The 17,816-nt window shown below is 41.4% G+C and overlaps 1 pseudogene; it reads left to right on the top strand.

Moving 5' to 3' along the window:
* The first annotated feature begins 9,924 nt into the window (after positions 1 to 9,924).
* Positions 9,925 to 11,504, top strand: LOC145460387 (adenosine receptor A2b-like; annotated as a pseudogene).
* The last annotated feature ends 6,312 nt before the right edge of the window (positions 11,505 to 17,816 follow it).

The raw sequence follows: 17,816 nt of genomic DNA, 5'->3' as shown, positions 1-17,816 counted from the left end.
TGGCTCGAAAATGCACCTTACTTATTTGCATCTTGTCAATACACCATACTTCGCATAAACAAATTTTCGAGAAAAACCACCGTGCACTGAGCAAATCAGACAAACGCATAATCAGTTATCTTTTGTATTTATGACAATCTCTCAGTCACATCGTAATTAAATAATTTTAACGAACGTTTTTTTTTACAAACTACTTCGAAGCCGACACAAAGAAGATTACCAAGTATTGTTGCACGGGCTTCATCAAGACCAAGAAACAGTAAGTTATTCAATTTTTGATATAGATTGGGCCAAAAAAGCCCGATCACCTTAACGGAAAAAAGAAACGAATTTAATTTCGTCCTTTAATTTGGTGTTGTTTATTATGTCACGTTATACGTTGATTGAACCGAAGAAGAAAAAGGAAAAGGGAAAAAAACGACGATTGTTTGTATCATTCCAGCCGGTAGTAATTATCTCGGCAGAACTCCTACTTTCTTAGCTTTCCAGGAAAGCGAAGGCTATTGTTTTCTTCGTGCGTTTGTTTTAGCGCGCTTTATTGTGATCAAGTATATTTACTGGCAGCTGAAACAGTGGCGAAAATCAGCGAGCGCGCAGCTAAAATGATTTAAAAACATTTCAAGCAGCCCCTGAGGCAATCCTACTGAGACAAGAATATTAATTATAAAATTCAGGGGCAACTTGCATTTTGGCCGAAATAGTGCTTACTCAGACGTTGAAAGAAGCAGAGACCGGGCTGTGCAGACTTTTTTTTGACCTACTTACACTTCATTTCCACGAGCTTACACGATATTTCAGTCCCAGGGACTTTAAACTAACTCGAGAAGACCTTGTTCTTCAATAAAATCGACAAGCGAAAAATAAGCGAAAGATTGGTTATGTGCATGCTGGCCGAAATATAGCTTACTCAGACACTGGAAAAATGCAGAGACCGGCTGCGCAAACTGATGATAATAATAATAATAATAATAATAATAATAATAATAATAATAATAATATTATAATAAGTAGTATTTTCTATGGAATGTGTTAATTAATGTTATGATTTTTATACGAACTAGAGGTGATATAATTATGATAATTAGACAAACAGTTGACTGAAGAATACAGACCTCATATTTAATGAATAATAATAACAATAATAATAATAATAATAATAATAATAAACAAGGGGTGTTTCTTGGCTTCCCTAGGCAACTTGTTGTTGCCCGGAGCCAATGACGAAACCAGTTTCAATATCATCAATAGCTGTGCGAATCTTTAATAATAATAATAATAATAATAATAATAATAATAATAATAATAATAATAATAATAAACAAGGGGTGTTTCTTGGCGTCCCTAGGCAACTTGTTGTTGCCCGGAGCCAATGACGAAACCAGTTTCAATATCATCAATAGCTGCGCGAATCTTTAATAATAATAATAATAATAATAATGACTTTATTATCGTGTCAGTTACATCTAGCAGTTTAGAATCCCCACTGCTAATGGGGGACATCTAACAAGACCTATCTAGATATAATATACAAAAAAGTCTTATAAGAGAAATTAAAATTATGAGTTAAAAAGATGGCAGCCACTAAATCCATCTAGGATGTTGCTTAGATCTAGCCTCCGTACGGGGGTCTTAAACTACTTGACGGTCAGGGATAGGGCTAGGGTTTAGGGCCTATTTAGACTTGATTTCCAAGAGCTTGCACGATATTTCCGAGTTCCAGGGACTTTAAACTAACTCGAGAAAACCATGTGCGTCAGTGAGATCGACAAGCGAAAAATAATCGAAAGCTTGGTTATGTGCTTGCTGGCCGAAATATAGCTTACTCAGACACTGGAAAGAAGCAGAGAAAGGCAGCGCAAACTTTGATTTCCACAGACTTAGGCCTAATTTCCAAGAGCTTGGACGATATTTTTGGAGTCCCAGAGACTTTAAACTAACTTGAAAAGACCTTTGCCCTTCAGTGAAATCGACAAGCGAAAAATAATCAAAAGCTTGGTTATGTGCATAGTGGCTGAAATATAGCTTACTCAGACACTGGAAAGAAGTAGCGACCGGGCTGCGCAAACGTTTTCTTTGACCTACTAGACTAGATTTCCAAGAGCTTGCACGATATTCCGAGTCCAGAGGACTTTAAACTAACTCGAGCAGACCTTGTTCTTCAGAGAAGTCCACAAGCAAAAAATAATCCAAAGCTTGGGTAGGTGCATGTTGGACGAAACATAGTTTACTCAAACACTGGAAAGAAGTAGAGACCGGGGCTCCGCAAACGTTTGGTTTGACCTACTTAGACTTGATTTCCAAAACCTTGCACGATATTTCCGAGTTCCAGGGACTTTAAACTAACTCAAGAAGACTTTGTCCTTCAGTGAAATCGACAAGCGAAAAATAATCGAAAGCTTGGTTATGTGCATGCTGACCGAAATATAGCTTACTCAGACACTGGAAAAAAGTAGAGACCGCGCTGCGAAAACTTTGATTTTGACGAACTTAAACTTGATTTCCAAGAGCTTGAATGATATTTCCGAGTCCCAGGGACTTTATACTAACTCGAGAAGACCTTGCTCTTCAGTCAATTCAACAAGCCTAAAATAATCAGAAGCTTGGTTATGTGCATGCTGGCCGAAATATAGCCACTGTTAAACTTAACAGACCGGTCTATGCAAACTTTGATTTTGAACTATTTAGGCTTGATTTCCAAGAGCTTGCACGATATTTCCGAGTTCCAGGGACTTAAAAAAACTTCAGAAGACTTTGTCCTTCGGTGAAATCGAAAAGGAAAAAATTATCGAAAGCTTGGTTATGTGCATGCTGGCCGAAATATAGCTTACTCAGACACTGGAAAGAAGGAAAGAGCGGGCTACGCAAACTTTGATTTTGATCTATTTAGACTTGATTTCCAAGAGCTTGTACGATATTTCCGAGTTCCAGGGACTTTAAAGCGAGAATACCTTGTCCTTCAGTGAAATGGACAAGCGAAAAATAATCGAAAGCTTGGTTATGTGCATGCTGGCCGACATAGAGCTTACGCAGACACTGGAAAAAAGCATAGACCTGGCTACGCAAACTTTGATTTTGACCTACTTAGCCTTGACTTTGACGATCTTGGACGATATTTCCGAGTCCCAGAGACTTTAAACTAATCGACAAGACCTTGTTGTTCAGTGAAATCGACAAGCGAAAACTAATCGAAAGCTTTGTTAGGTGCATGCTGGCCGACATAGAGCTTACGCAGACACTGGAAAAAAGCATAGACTGGTCTACCCAAAGTTTGATTTTGACATACGTAGACTTGATTTCCAAGAGCTTGCACGATATTTCCGAGTTGCAGGGACTTCAAAGTAACTCGACAAGACCATGTCCTTCAGTGAAATCGACAAGCGAAAAATAATCGAAAGCTTGGTTATGTGGATGCTGGCCGAAATGTAGCATACGCAGAAACCGGAAAGAAGCAGAGACCTGGCTACGTAAATTTTGATTTTGACCTTCTTAGACTTGATTTCCAAGAGCTCGCACGATATTTCCGATTTCCAGGGACTTTAAACTAACTCGAGAGAACGTTGTTCTTCAGCGAAATCGAAAAGTGAAAAATAATCGAAAGTTTGGTTATGTGCATGCTGGCCGAAATACACTGAACAAGTATACGCTACTGTTGGAATCGTGTTGTTCATTATTAAAAGGATTTTTAGATTTTATTGGTTTCACAGTTAATCTCTTATTCGGTGGTATTGAAAGGATCCTGCCAAAATTCAATTATTAAGCGCAGTTTGATGGTGATTACTGTCCTTCTTCAGTGTGGTTCGATCATAGAGTGCCATCTTACTGAGCGAATCTGAAAAACGTGAACACTTTGGTGCCGTGTGAGTTTGACATGGTCTATGTCCCCGCGGCTAATCACCTGACAGATAAAATTATGTAAAAATACCCTAAAAGTTTTTGGCTTGATCACCTCGCCTCCAGTTTGGTTTTCACTCGCGACATAATATTCCACAAATAGTTCTTTGCCTACAAACTTTTCTGATTGTACCATTAACAACGGGAGAAATATAGGTAGGGGACAAAACTACTCAAGGTATGGTTGTGGTGATTTGGCTGTCCTGTGATAAGAACACGTATTCGTTCTCAGCTTTTAATATTCAGTGGCGATTTTGCGGTCTAACAACTTGCGGGAGCAGTTAAGCTTTTGTACAGTGTGATGACAAATGTTGTGGTATTTTGCGACTCGAACACCCCCATTTAACCATTAATTTTTTGGCAGGTATAGATGGATTATTCATAACTGCTACTCAAAACGCAACAGGGTTTTCTTGCCTTTACATCAAAGGCGCATTAAAACTAACCTCAAGTCTTGATCAGATACTATTAAGTGCTCTCATTGCATTACTTTAATTTTTGAATAGTCTTTGTAAAGGCTGAATTTAAAAAGATTTCAAATGAACGACATCATGCATAATAGAAGGTGTGCGAATTTGAATGAATTCAATAAAGGAAGACCTGGATTTTGCCACAAGGAATTCAAGAACCAGCTTTCTATTCAGGGTAAAGCATGGACCGAAGATATACTAAGAGTTCGATTTTCTGCTAAGCAACATGCAACTGATTAGATTTTTAGGACTATATAGGAGACAGGAGTTTCCGAAATTGTTGAATAGAACAGCACAGCGTAGAAAGCCGCCCAACACCGACACCATTATCCCGTAAAATCTCTCAAAATGTCACCAAACAGCTTTGTTAAAAGGTTTTTTCTCATACCTTGTTGGATAAAATCTGGACGGACCCCTAAATGGACTTGAAAGGCTTCAAAGCGAATTTGCTTTTGTGGCACAGCAAACGAAATTAACACCTTTAAAACAATTTTTAACTAGTGCAAATTAACATTTGACAAAGTGCTACGAAAACGTCCTGAAATGCTATCTTGGTAATTACTTTTCCCGGAAAGGCCTTTCATTGTGCATTGACATTTGCAAAAGATCTATTACCACTAAGGCAAGAGGCTTATCCATACCAAATCTGTGGAACCGTCTCTGTTTAGTGGCTTTTAATGGCCAAAGTAGATCCCTTATATTGTTATCAGTTCTGAAATATCTTGTGCAGACAATTAAAGAAACACTGAAAATTTTAACTGGCAAATCTGTTCAAGTTCTAAATTGAGATTTTGACAAATGCAGATAACCAAGCGGAGACTGATGAAAGTATTACTTATAGCTTTTATTTGAAGGGTTACACGCATGCGCTAGAATTATTTTCAATCTCCTTAATGAAGTTGCTCAGTTCTAACGTCTCACTTCTGTCACTTCCGTCGTGCCGAACTCAATTGTATTTTAAAACAGTTGAGGGCGACTGGAGGTCAATAGTTGATTCAAATGTCGCGTAATTAAACAACAACCGTGGATCAATAGTTGATCAAACGTCGCTCTCGGATCGAACTCCGTTGTGATTCAGTTCTCTCTGGCTCTTCTTTCGAAAGTAACTCAGTGGTACTTGTATTTCAGCTCTACTCTCTATTAGAAGCACTGCATTCTGATAGGTGAAAAATCTAACAGGAAGATCACACATATACAGTGACTGAAGTCGGCACAAGTGTCTTTAGACGTTCGAATCAAAGTCCCGGCAAACTCGGGTGGCGCGACTGATCTTGTCGTGCTACCCGACTCTGGCCCGACGTTGATTAATCGACGGAAAATCTCTTGAAAACATGTCTATCATATTTAAATTATCTTTCACTGCTTGTCCAGTTAAGTAATGAGGTAAACCTTAAGCCTGGTTTTCACTAGCGACACAAGTGCAAGCACAAACGCGAGCACAAACGCAAGCAATAGGGATGACCCAAGTGAAAACGAAATTCGAAGCAAACACAAGCACAAGCAAAATCATTCGAACCGAACTCTCCGGCATTTTAGAAAACTGTTTAGGCGCGAGGTGATCTGGGTCCAGTGATTTCATTGGCCAAACACAACCACGTGTGGTAAATATCCTTGTGCTTGTGTTATGCCTGAGTGGTATTTCGTTTTCGCTTGTTGCAGCGCAAACGCACTGAAGCATAAGCGCAAGCACAAGAGAAAGGAAAATTTTGATCCTTGTGCTTGTGCTTGTGCTTGTGCTTATGCCTGCGTCAAGGCCGTTTTCACGGTGAAATAAGAATTACTATGTTTGCGCTTGTGCTTGCGTCGCTAGCGAGAACCAGGCTTAACACTGTACGTGTGAAGGTTTTTATTAACACCGTTTTGTTTTGTTACGGCTTACACGATGTCCAATCCCTTCGACTCAAGTGCCAAGCCTCGAACTACTCGACTCTAGCACTTTTAAGACAATTCAGTAACGCGTTACCGGTTTCGACGCTAACTGGCTCTAAATCCCATATCAGTCTTACACAAGTCGTCACTAGTTTTTATTTCGAACAGTTAACATTGATGAAATTATCAGTAAATGGACACCGAAATGAGAAAGGTATACGACAGGTTTCGAATGGTGGCGAAAATTTTAGTTTTATGTCCATTTCAAATTATGGTCTTTTTTCGCAACTAATAAAATGAAACAGATTTGAACTGACATTAACAATAGTCCCAGGTCAACCAGCGGCTTTTGCTGACCGAGTAGCTACAGCTACCTGCTTCCCTGACTTACGAATCGGCACAAAATCGTTCCTGAACAAAAACTTCTAAACCTAAATAATTTGAAAATCCATTCATTTATTCGTGTTTTACTCCCAAACAGTAAATCTTTGCTTTTAAACTGTAGGTTTAGTTGCTTTAGAAATTGCTGTCAATAGGCCTTTTTTCAAACGAGTCTTCGTGCAAAACTTTTCATATAAACATGTGTTCCGCGTGGGGGTTTATTTTCATTTAAATCAAACTCACTTTCATATCCACGAGGGCTCGTTTTAACACAGAGTTACAAAGTAGCTCAGAAATGGTTTATTGGACTAATCTTTTTTCTTGCCGTCTCGCTAGTTCATGAACCGGCAGAGTGAACAGCACAGGGGTCTGGAGCCGAGATTTCGGCCAGAAGGTGATTGCGTGGGAAAGAACTAATACCCTCGATGGAAATACAATAAGCTACAATTCAGAAATTCGATTACTTAAAACCATTATTAAAAATTTACATTTGAAAATATCAGATAAAGGGCGCTAGAGGCATACAGCCCACATAATTTTTCAGCAAAAATATTAAGCCTTTTTTGAAAGCCGTTTTCCTTGCAATTCCTGGTATCGCTAAAACGACTCATTTCAGACATTAAATTTGTGAACTGCAATGAAATATGGATAAATATTGAACTTCGGCAGGTTTTTATCCGGTAATTTTTTTTGCGGTGAGACCCAGAAAATAAAATTAACTTAGTTTATAATGACGAACAAATTGAAAACAGCTGCATGTTTTCCGGAAGATATTTCTCAGTTGTCATGGACTATGATGGATGCGACGTTGGGTTGCTATTTTCGTTTTAGCAATTTCCCCAGACAAATTAAAACCTAAAATGCACCTTTCTTCCTGATGTTTTTGCGAAGGATAAATCAAAATTAAACCCTGCTTCAAATTAACTGGACTGAAGCAAATTAACATGTGAAACAAAACCTCGAATTTTCGCAAAATATTTCATTTGCAAATTGGAAGGCACTAGTCTTTCTATGGGACAAGCGCTCTGTAAATCCCCTTAATTACTTTAGAGTGCTTTGTTTTTGAATCGTGAATAAGATCTTTTTGCATTGATACAAATTAAACTAAACTTGTAAATGTTATCGAACAGTGTTTCACAATAACAGTATTTTTCTCTTTTAATCCTACGTGTGATGGGCAGATATCACTAAAGAACCGAAAATCATGATTGGTGTTGGCACCAATCGATTAACAGGGTTTTCGCGGTTTCTACCTTTTATCGGTAAGTGAAGAAAAAACAGTGTCTTTTTAAGACCTCTTTAAAACCTGAATAAAAATGCTTGGTAATCTTCTTTGTGTCGGCTTCGTTTTCGTGCGCCACATCGGCGAGTATAGTTTCCTGGATAATATAATACCGCCCAATGGCGGTTTCCATGAGTCCGGCCGCAGATGGTGACTAATAAAACAGAATGCTATTGTGTTCATGCTGCGCATGTTTTGTTAAGATAACATTAAGCGATGGTGGATTAGTGGAATGCAAATCAAGAAATTCTGGATTGCCAAGAGATAAGCTAACGAGTTGATACCAGAAAAGCATTAGCAGTGCATACGATGAAAGACACGAAACAAGCACTGATAACTGACCTCAACACAAGCCAGGCACGCAGATTTTGATTTAAGGTAACATAAATTTAAAAGCGTGACAATTCCTCTCAAGAAACGCTCGTTTTCCCAATTAAAGTTGAAGCTCATATTTTCACAATTACTCAGTAGTAATTTGCAAACTCAAAGGTTTTGTGACTAGCTATTTTTTAACCGAAAGAATCGTAATTTCAATTCACGGGTTACAGTTTTTAATTTTTACCAATTGATTAACCTCTTGCCGTTGTTAATTTAGGAAATAAATTGAAGGTGATAAGCAAACACTGGAATCAAGATTCGTTCTCGGATTGAGTTTTCAGGTGTTAAGATTTTATTTTTTTTTACTTGTTATCTCGATATCATCCTCGCTTGCGTTCCGCTGCGGAAAATTTAAGTTAACTTGGTACAGTGGAACCCTGTTTTAACCCGGTCACAAATCTTATCGTATTAAAAGGGTTCTTCAAATAAGAAAATTGCAGACTGAGCATTTTTTCTTCGGGCCAGAATAACGTGGCTGTAATAACGAGGAAGCCGTGTGAACGAGGTGGCCGTAAGGCGGGGTCTCACTCTATTCGGATCTCCCTATGAACATCATCATAAAAAACTGACCAACTGACTAGTTAGATAAAAACTCATCCTTACACATGAGACCTCAAGGGATGGAGGGAGCCGGGTAAAACTACATGTATTTAAGAAATTTGAATATTCGCTTAGCTTAAAGAAGGTTGAACAGCACGCGACGATTTTTTTGAGAGTCGAAAGCTCATGCTAATCTCCACAAAAAACGTGTTCATTCAAATTTCACGAAAGCAGATGAGAGAAGCGAATAAAGAAAATCGTCGACAAGGGCAGATTTTATCGATGCAACACCAAATTCTCACAATTCTCATTAAAAGAAATGTACGAAAATCAGTAATGAGAATTGATCTTAATCGTGGATCCTTAAACGTATTATTCATATTTTCCGGACGAAAAACCTCTTTTGTATTCTCAGCGACACTTGTCTAAGATGCCATTGTTTTAGCTTTATGTTGCCTGCAATTACAGAAATGTATGTTTGTTGACATGGCTTTATTTACGTGAAGCAAAGGAGCTCAGTATCAGTTTATTATTGTCTATTTCGTTGGCAAACGACCTCGACTGTACTGCATGCGACATCATCCAGTTATTCAAACCATATCGAGACAACAGCGGTAAGTTACGCGCAAGCGAGTGGATACCAAATTTCGTAGTAAATAACTCAAATGCTTTCTTAGCTCCAATCACTTAGCGGAAATTTCATGCTAGCTCATATCATATAAAGTATGGAAACGAGTTGAATTATGTTGTTTTAGTCCCACAAGGACGAGAAAAAGTTGGTTAGGCCTTAAATAGTTGCGAGCAAGATTTCGAGTTACTTGTTAGACTGTTAGATTGAGACGCCATTTTCTGTTGTCTCTAATTCCCATCCACACCATCTTTACACCTTCGATATATTACAATAAGGCATTCAACAATGCTGTCAAGTTAAATGCTTCATATTTGACGTAGATTTATTGCTATTTAGAAGAAGTGTTAACTACAGTTTGTTCGAAACAACCAAAAACAATTTAAAACAAGCAAGCAAGCAAAGATCAAGAAAAATCCGTCACTGTTTGCTATTTCAATTTAGCCTAAATAAAACAGTCTAAAGGTAGACCTCCTTACCGCGCAAAGAGTCAGAGTGGTTTGAAAGTCGTAAGAAATCCTTGTAATAAAGAAGCTGTGTGCTTCGTTCATGGCGCTGTAAAGTTAGCTAGTACACTGCTGCTTCACAACGAATGAGGCCTCAATGGGACTATCAGCTTTAACGCTTCAAAGCGATCCCTCAGTGTGTCAGATCTTTTAATAGGTTTTATCTTTGGTAGTTTGTAGTGCTGGATATGTAATTAGTTAAGATCTCGTATCGGTGTAAACGGTAATTTGCAAGTGTTAAGCTGTAAATGGCCAAGTCTTTATGTTGATTAGGCATGTTGTCTTTAGTGGTCAGGCCAATGAAATACACTTTAACCTTCCTTCTAGATCTTTCAGGTTTCACTTGCACGAAAATTCGTCTGAGAAGGAGATGTTCAACAACACAAACGGAACAGAGCGTCAAGGACTTTCTCCAGTCAACAATATCAGCACCAACACTCAAGCAATAGCTGAACTAGTTCCTGTTGCATTTCTGATCATCCTTGCCAATGGGTTGGTGTTGGTTTTATTCTCGAAAAGAACACAACTCCGTACACCAGCAAATTACGTGCTTTTCAGTTTGGCAGCTTGTGACTTCATCACCGGAGTCATCAATATTCCCTTGTTCATCGTAACTGCATTCACACCGGCCATCACTTCGTTCAAGGTTCGATATTATATGACTGTTCTGGTGAGCGTGCTAAACAATTTTACAGCCATATTAGCTTGCTATCACATACTCGCTGCCACTACAGAGAAATATCTGTCGATAATCTGGCCAGTAACGCATCGCTCGATGACGAGAAAAACCGTTTTTAAAGTGCTTCAAGTTCTTTGGGTAGTGTCTTTCATTGTGCTTTCATTCCCTTTGCCTGGGTCAACATAGAGGATAAAGAAACGCAAGAGAAATTAACACTAGGCCATGTCATATTCTGTCTCGTGGCAGTCTTCCTGTTGCCGTATGCATTCATGATCTATGCTTTTGTGGTTATTTTCAAGTCTATTGCCAAAAGGGGCAAAGCGAAAGAAAACACTTCCTCACGGACCTCGCAGCTCAGTCGACAAGCCGCTCTCGAAAAAAGATGCTTGATTTTGTTCGCTTCCATGGCAACAGTCTTCCTTGTATGTTGGTTGCCATGGTTTATTTTGATGTTGTTGTTCAAAGTAAAAGACAATGTTAAAGAGCTGGAAATCCCTGCTCACGTGTTTGTCCTCGTTAGGTATACTACCTCTATCATAAATCCTGTTCTGTATACTTTCTTTAGGCGTGATTTTAAAACAACTCTAAAATCCTTGTTTCAAAACAAGAGATCACGATACTTTTCTTCGTCATTGTTTTTAGAGGACAGTAAAGTCAATGAACCAAGGGTAAAACTGACTGAAAAAATGGCTGAAGATGTTGTCTAGGACCCAAGTTCAGTCAGTGACGATCCTTTCAATTTGAATAATGAAATTGAGTTAAGTTTTAATGGAAAAATGTTTTAATAGAAACAGTGCTTTCAAGTCTAAAGTAAATGTATGATGTACCGTGTCTGTTTGTTGATGAATTATGTGTGTTTATAAAAAATTGTACGTAACTTCAAATCAATAAAAATTAATAAACTAAAAAAAAATTTAAGGTCCTGCGGGGACTCCCACTAGAACTCCCACTGTATCAAAAGGACAAGGTCGGGGGTGCTCGTCGAAAATTTTGAAAAGATAATCTCTGCTATGTTGCTATGTTGCTCAAAACGATCGGTTAATGGGCCGTTAAGACTCATAGAGTAGCCGAGACTGCCTATTCGCGCATCGTGATTTTGACCAACTTTGGCTTGATTTCCCGGAGCTTGGGGGATATCTTGCACTCCCGGGGACTCTAAACCAACTCCTGATGGCCTTGGTTTAGAGTAAAATTGACACAGCAAAACTTTTTCAACTCTCTCTTTCGAGCTTCTGGATCGAAATATAGCCCCACTTCACTTTAAGACTCATACAGTAACCGAGACCGCCTTGCGCGCATCGTGATTTTGACCATCTTCGGCTCGATTTCCTGGAATTTGGGGAATATTTTTCAGTCCCGGGGACTCTAAACTAACTTCTGAGGGCCTTGGCTTGCATTGAATCGGACACAGCAAAACTTTATGAACGCTCGGTTTCGAGCTTTTGGGCCGAAATATAGCCCCACTTCACTTTAAGACTGATAGAGTAGCCTAGACCGCCTTGCGCGCATCGTGATTTTGACCAGCTTTGATCGATATTTCGGAACTTGGGGGATATTTTCCAGTCCCGGGGACTCTAAATTAACTCTTAATGGTTTTGGTTTGCCGTGAAATGGACACAGCAAAACTTTTTGAACGCTCGGTTTCGAGCTTCTGGGCCGAAATTTAGCCCCACTTTACTTTAAGACTCATAGAGTAGCCGTGACCGCCTTGCGCGGATCGTGATTTTGACCAACTTCAACTCGATATCCCGGAACTTGGGGGATATTTTCCAGTCCAGGGGACTCTAAACTAACTCCTGATGGACTTGGTTTGCAGTGAAATGGACACATGCAAAAGGAGCTTACGCTCGGTGTCGGCCTTCTAGGCCGAAATATAGCCCCACTTCATTTTAAGTCTGAAAGAGTGGCCGAGACCGCCTTACGCGCATCGTGATTTTGAGCAACTTTGCCTCGATTTGCCGAAACTTGCGGGATATTTTCCAGTCCGGCGGAATCTAAACTAACTCCCGGTGGCCTTAGTTTCCAGTGAAATGGACACAGGCAAAAGAAGCGCACGCTCGGTGTCGAGCTTTTAGGCCGAAATATAGCCCCACTTCATTTTAAGACTAAAAGAGTGGCCGAGACCGCCTTACACGCATCGTGATTTTGAGCAACCTTGGCTCGATATCTCGGAAATTGGGGGATATTTTCCAGTCCCGGGGACTCTAAACTAACTCCCGATGGCCTTATTTTTCAGTGAAATGGACACAGGCAAAAGGAACGCACGCTCGGTGTCGTGCTTCTAGGCCGAAATATAGCCCCTTTTCATTTTAAGACTGAAAGAGTGGCCGAGACCGCTTTACGCGCATCGTGATTTTGGGAAACTTTGGCTCGATTTGCCGAAACTTGCGGGATATTTTCCAGTCCAGGGGACTCTAAACTAACTCCTGGTGGCCTTAGTTTTCTATGAAATTGACAGAGGGAAAAGAAGCGGACGCTCGGTGAGAAGCTTCTAGGCCGAAATATAGCCCCACTTCATTTTAAGACCAGAGGAGTAGCCGACACCGCCTTACACTCATCGTTATTTTGAGCAACTTTGGCTCGATTTGCCGAAATTTGCGGGATATTTTCCAGTCTAGGGGAATCTAAACTAACTCCTGATGGCCTTAGTTTTCAGTGAAATGAATACAGGCAAACGGAGCGCACGCTCGGTGTCGAGTTTTTAGGCAGAAATATAGTCCCACTTCATTTTAAGACTGAAGGAGTAGCCGAGACCGCATTACGCGAATTGTGATTTTGAGCAACTTTGGCTCGATTTGTTGGAACTTACGGAATATTTTCCCGTACCTGGGACTCTAAACTAAGTCCTGATGGCCTTAGTTTTCAATGAAATGGACAGAAGCAAAAGAAGCGGACGCTCGGTGTCGAGCTTCTAGGCCGAAATGTAGCCCCACTTCATTTTGAGACTGAAAGAGTAGCCAAGACCGCCTTACGCGCATCGTGATTTTGAGCAACTTTGGCTTGATTTGCCGAATTTTGGGGGATATTTTCCAGTCCCGGCGACTCCAAACTATCTCTTGATGGCCTTAGTTTTTAGTGAAATGGACACAGGCAAAAGGAGCGCACGCTCGGTGTCGTTCTTCTAGGCCGAAAGATAGCATTACTTAATTTTAGGACGGAAAGAGTGGCCGAGACCGCCTTAGAGGCATCGTGATTTTGAGCAACTTTGGCTCGATATCTCGGAACGCGGGGGATATTTTCCAGTCCCGAGGACTCTAAACTAACTCCTCAGGGCCTTAGTTTTCAGTGAATAGGACACAGGCAAAAGGAGAACACGCTCGGTGTCGAGCTTCTAGGCCGAAATATAGACCCACTTAATTTTAAGACTGAAAGAGCGGCCGAGACCGCCTTACGCGCATCGTGATTTTGAGCAACTTTGGCTAGGTTTGCCGGAACTTGGGGGATATTTTGCAGTCCCGGGGACTCTAAAGTAACTCTTGATGGCCTTAGTTTTGAGTGAAATGGACACAGGCAAAAGGAGCGCACGCTCGTTGTCGAGCTTCTAGGCCGAAATATAGCCCCAGTTCATTTCAAGACTGAAAGAGTAGCCGAGACCGCCTTAGGCGCATCGTGATTTTGAGCAAGGTTGGCTCGATATACCGGAAGTTGGGGGATATTTTCCAGTCCCAAAGATTCTAAACTAACTCCTCATGGCCTTAGTTCTCGGTGAAATCAACACAGGCAAAAGGAGCGCACGCTCGGTGTTGAGTTTCGAGGCCAAAATATAGCGCCACTTTATTTTAAGACTTAAAAAGTGGCGGACACCGCCTTTCGCGCAACGTGATTTTGAGTAACTTTGGCTCGATTTCCGGGAACTTGGGAAATATTTTACAGTCCCGGGGACTCTAAACTAACTTGTGATGGCCTTTATTTGCAGTGAAATAGACAGAGCAAAACTTTCTGAACGGTCACTTTCGAGCTACTGGGCCGAAATATAGCCCCACTTCACATTAAGACTCATATAGTTGCCGAGACTGCCTTTCGCGCATCCTGATTTTGACCAATTTTGGCTTGATTTCCCGGAGCTTGGGGGATATCTTGCACTCCCGGGGACTCTAAACCAACTCCTGATAGCCTTGGTTTGTAGTAAAATTGACACAGCAAAACGTTTTCAACGCTCTCTTTCAACCTCACTGATCGAAATATACCCCCACTTCACTTTAAGACTCATACAGTAGTCGAGACCGCCTTGCGCGCATCGTGATTTTGACCAGTTTTAGCTCGATATCCCGGAACTTGGGGGATATTTTCCAGTCCCGGGGACTCTAAACTAACTCTTAATGGTTTCGGTTTGCCGTGAAATGGACACAGGAAAACTCTTTGAACGCTCACTTATGAGCTTCTGGGTCAAAATGTAGTCGCACTTCACTTTAAGACTCATAGAGTAGCCGTGACCGCCTTACGCCCATGGTGATTTAGACCAACTTTGGCTCGATATCCCGGAACTTGGGGGATATTTTTTAGTACCGGGGACTCTAAAATAATTCCTGATGGCGTTGGTTTGCAGTGAAATGGACACAGATAAAACGATCGCACGCTCGGTTTCGAGCTTCTAGGCCGAAATATAGCTTCACTTCACTGAAGACTGAATGAGTAGCGAAGACCGCCTTGCGTGCATCATGATATTGACCAACTTCGGCTCGATTTCCCGGAACTGGGGGGATACTTTCCAGTCCCAGCGTCTCTAAATTAACTCCTGATTGCCTTGGTTTGCAGTGCAATGGACACAGGAAAACCTTTTGAACGCTCACTTGCGAGATTCTGGGCCGAAATATAGCCCCACTTCACTTTGAAACTGATAGAGTAGCCGACACCGCCTTTCGTGCAGCGTGATTTTGACCAACTTTGGCTCGATTTCCCGGAACTTGGGGGATATTTTCCAGTCACGAGGACTCTAGACTAACTCCTCATGGCCTTGGTTTGAAGTGAAATGGACACAGGTAAAACGATCGCACGCTCGGTTTCGAACTTCTAGGAAGAAATATAGCCTCAGTTTACTTTTAGAATGAAAGAGTAGCCGAGACCGCCTTGCGCGCATCGTGATTTTGAGCAACTTGGGCTCGATTTCCCGAAGCTTCGGGGATATTTTCCAGTCGCAGGGACTCTAAACTAACTCCTGATGGCCGTGGTTTCCATTGAAATGGACACAGCAAAACGTTTTGAACGCTCACTTTCAAGCTTCTGGGCCGAAATACAGCCCCACTTCACTTTAAGACTCATAGAGTAGCCGAGACCGCGTTCCGCGCATCTTGATTTTGACCAACGTCGGCTCGATTTCCCGGAACTTGAAGGGTTATTATCCAGTCCCGGGGACTCTAATCTAACCCTTGATGGCCTTGGTTTGCAGTGAAATGGACACAGGAAAACTTTTTGAACGCTCACTTTCGAACTTCTGGGCCGAAATATAGCCCCACTTTACTTTAAGATTGAAAGACTAGACGAGACCGCCTTGCGCGCATCGTGATTTTGACCATTTTCGGCTAAATTTCCCGAAACTTGGGGGATATTTTCCAGTCTCCGGGACTCTAAACTAACTCCTGATGGCCTTAGTTTGCAGTGAAATGAACAGGGCAAAACTTTTTGAACGCTCACTTACGAGCTTCTGGGCCAAAAGATAGTCCTACTTTACTTTAAGAGTGATAGAGGAGCCGAGACTGCCTTTCCCGCATCGTGATTTTGACCAACTTCGACTCGATTTTTCGCAATTTGCGGGATATTTTCCAGTCCCGGGGACTGTAAACTAACTCCTTATGGCCTTGGTTTGCAGTGAAATGGACGCAGCAAAACTTTTTGAACACTCACTTTCGAGCTTCTGGGCCGAAATATAGCCGCACTTCACTTTAAGACTCATAGACTGGCCGAGAGAATCTTGCCCGCATCGTGATTTTCATCAATTTCGGCTCGATTTCAAGGAACTTGGGGGATATTTTCCAGTCTCGGGGACTCTAAACTAACTCCTGTTGGCCTTGGTTTGCAGTGAAATGGATAGAGGAAAACTTTTTGAACGCTCAATTTCGAGTTTCTGAGCCAAAATATAGCCCCACTTCACTTTAAGACTGAAAGAGTAGCCAAGAGCGCCTTACGCGCATCGTGATTTTGACCAACTTCGGCTCGATTTCTTGAAACTTGGGGGATATTTTCCAGTCGCGGGGTTTATAAAGGAACTCCTGATGGCCTTGTTTTGCAGTGGAATTGAAACAGGAAAACGTTTTGAATGCTCGGTTTCGAGCTTCTGGGATGAAATATAGCCCCACTTCACTTTAAGACTCATAGAGTAGCCGAGACCGCCTTTCTAGTCCCTGGGACTCTACAATAACTCACGATTCCCCTTGTTTGCAGTGAAATGAACACAGCAAATCTTTTTGAACCCTCACTTTCGAGCTTCTGGGCCGAAATATAGCAACTTTTAACTTTAACACTCATAAAATAGCCCTGACCGCATTGCGCGCATCGTGATTTTCACCAATCTAGGCTCGATTTCCCGAAACTTGGGGGATATTCTCCAGTCCCGGGGACTCTAAACTAACTCCTGATGGCCTTGGTTTGCTATGAATTGGACACAGGAAAACTTTTTGAACGCTCACTTTCGACCTTGTAGGCCGAAATATAGCCCAACTTCACTTTAAGACTCATAGAGTAGCCGAGACCGCCTTGCGCGCATCGTGACTTTGACCAACTTCGGCTGAATTTCCCGGAACTTGGGGGATATTTTCCAGTCCCGGGGACTCGAAAATAACTCCTGATGGCCTTGGTTTGCAGTGGAATGGACACAGCAAAACTTTTTGAAGTCTCGGTTTTAAGCTTCTGGGCCGAAATATAGCCCCACTTCACAACTTTGGGCCCATTTGTCGGAACTTGGGGGATATTTTCCAGTCCCGAGGACTCTAAACTAAGTCCTGATGGCCTTAGTTTTCAGTGAAATGGACACAGGGTAAACGACCGCACGCTCGGCGTCGCGCTTGTCGGCGGAAATATAGCCCCACTTCATTTTAAGACTGAAAGAGTAGCCGACACCGCATTACGCCCATCGTGATTTTGAGCAACTTTGCCTTGATTTTGCCAGAACTTGGAGATATTCTGCAGTCTCAACGTCTCTAAACTAACTCCTGATGGCCTTAGTTTTCAGTGAAATGGACACAGGCAAAAGGAGCTT

This window comes from Orbicella franksi, chromosome 11 (assembly GCF_964199315.1).
Source record: "Orbicella franksi chromosome 11, jaOrbFran1.1, whole genome shotgun sequence".
Classification (NCBI taxonomy): domain Eukaryota; kingdom Metazoa; phylum Cnidaria; class Anthozoa; order Scleractinia; family Merulinidae; genus Orbicella; species Orbicella franksi.
Note: the sequence above shows the minus strand (reverse complement) of the source record. Positions and strands in the feature narration are given on the sequence as shown.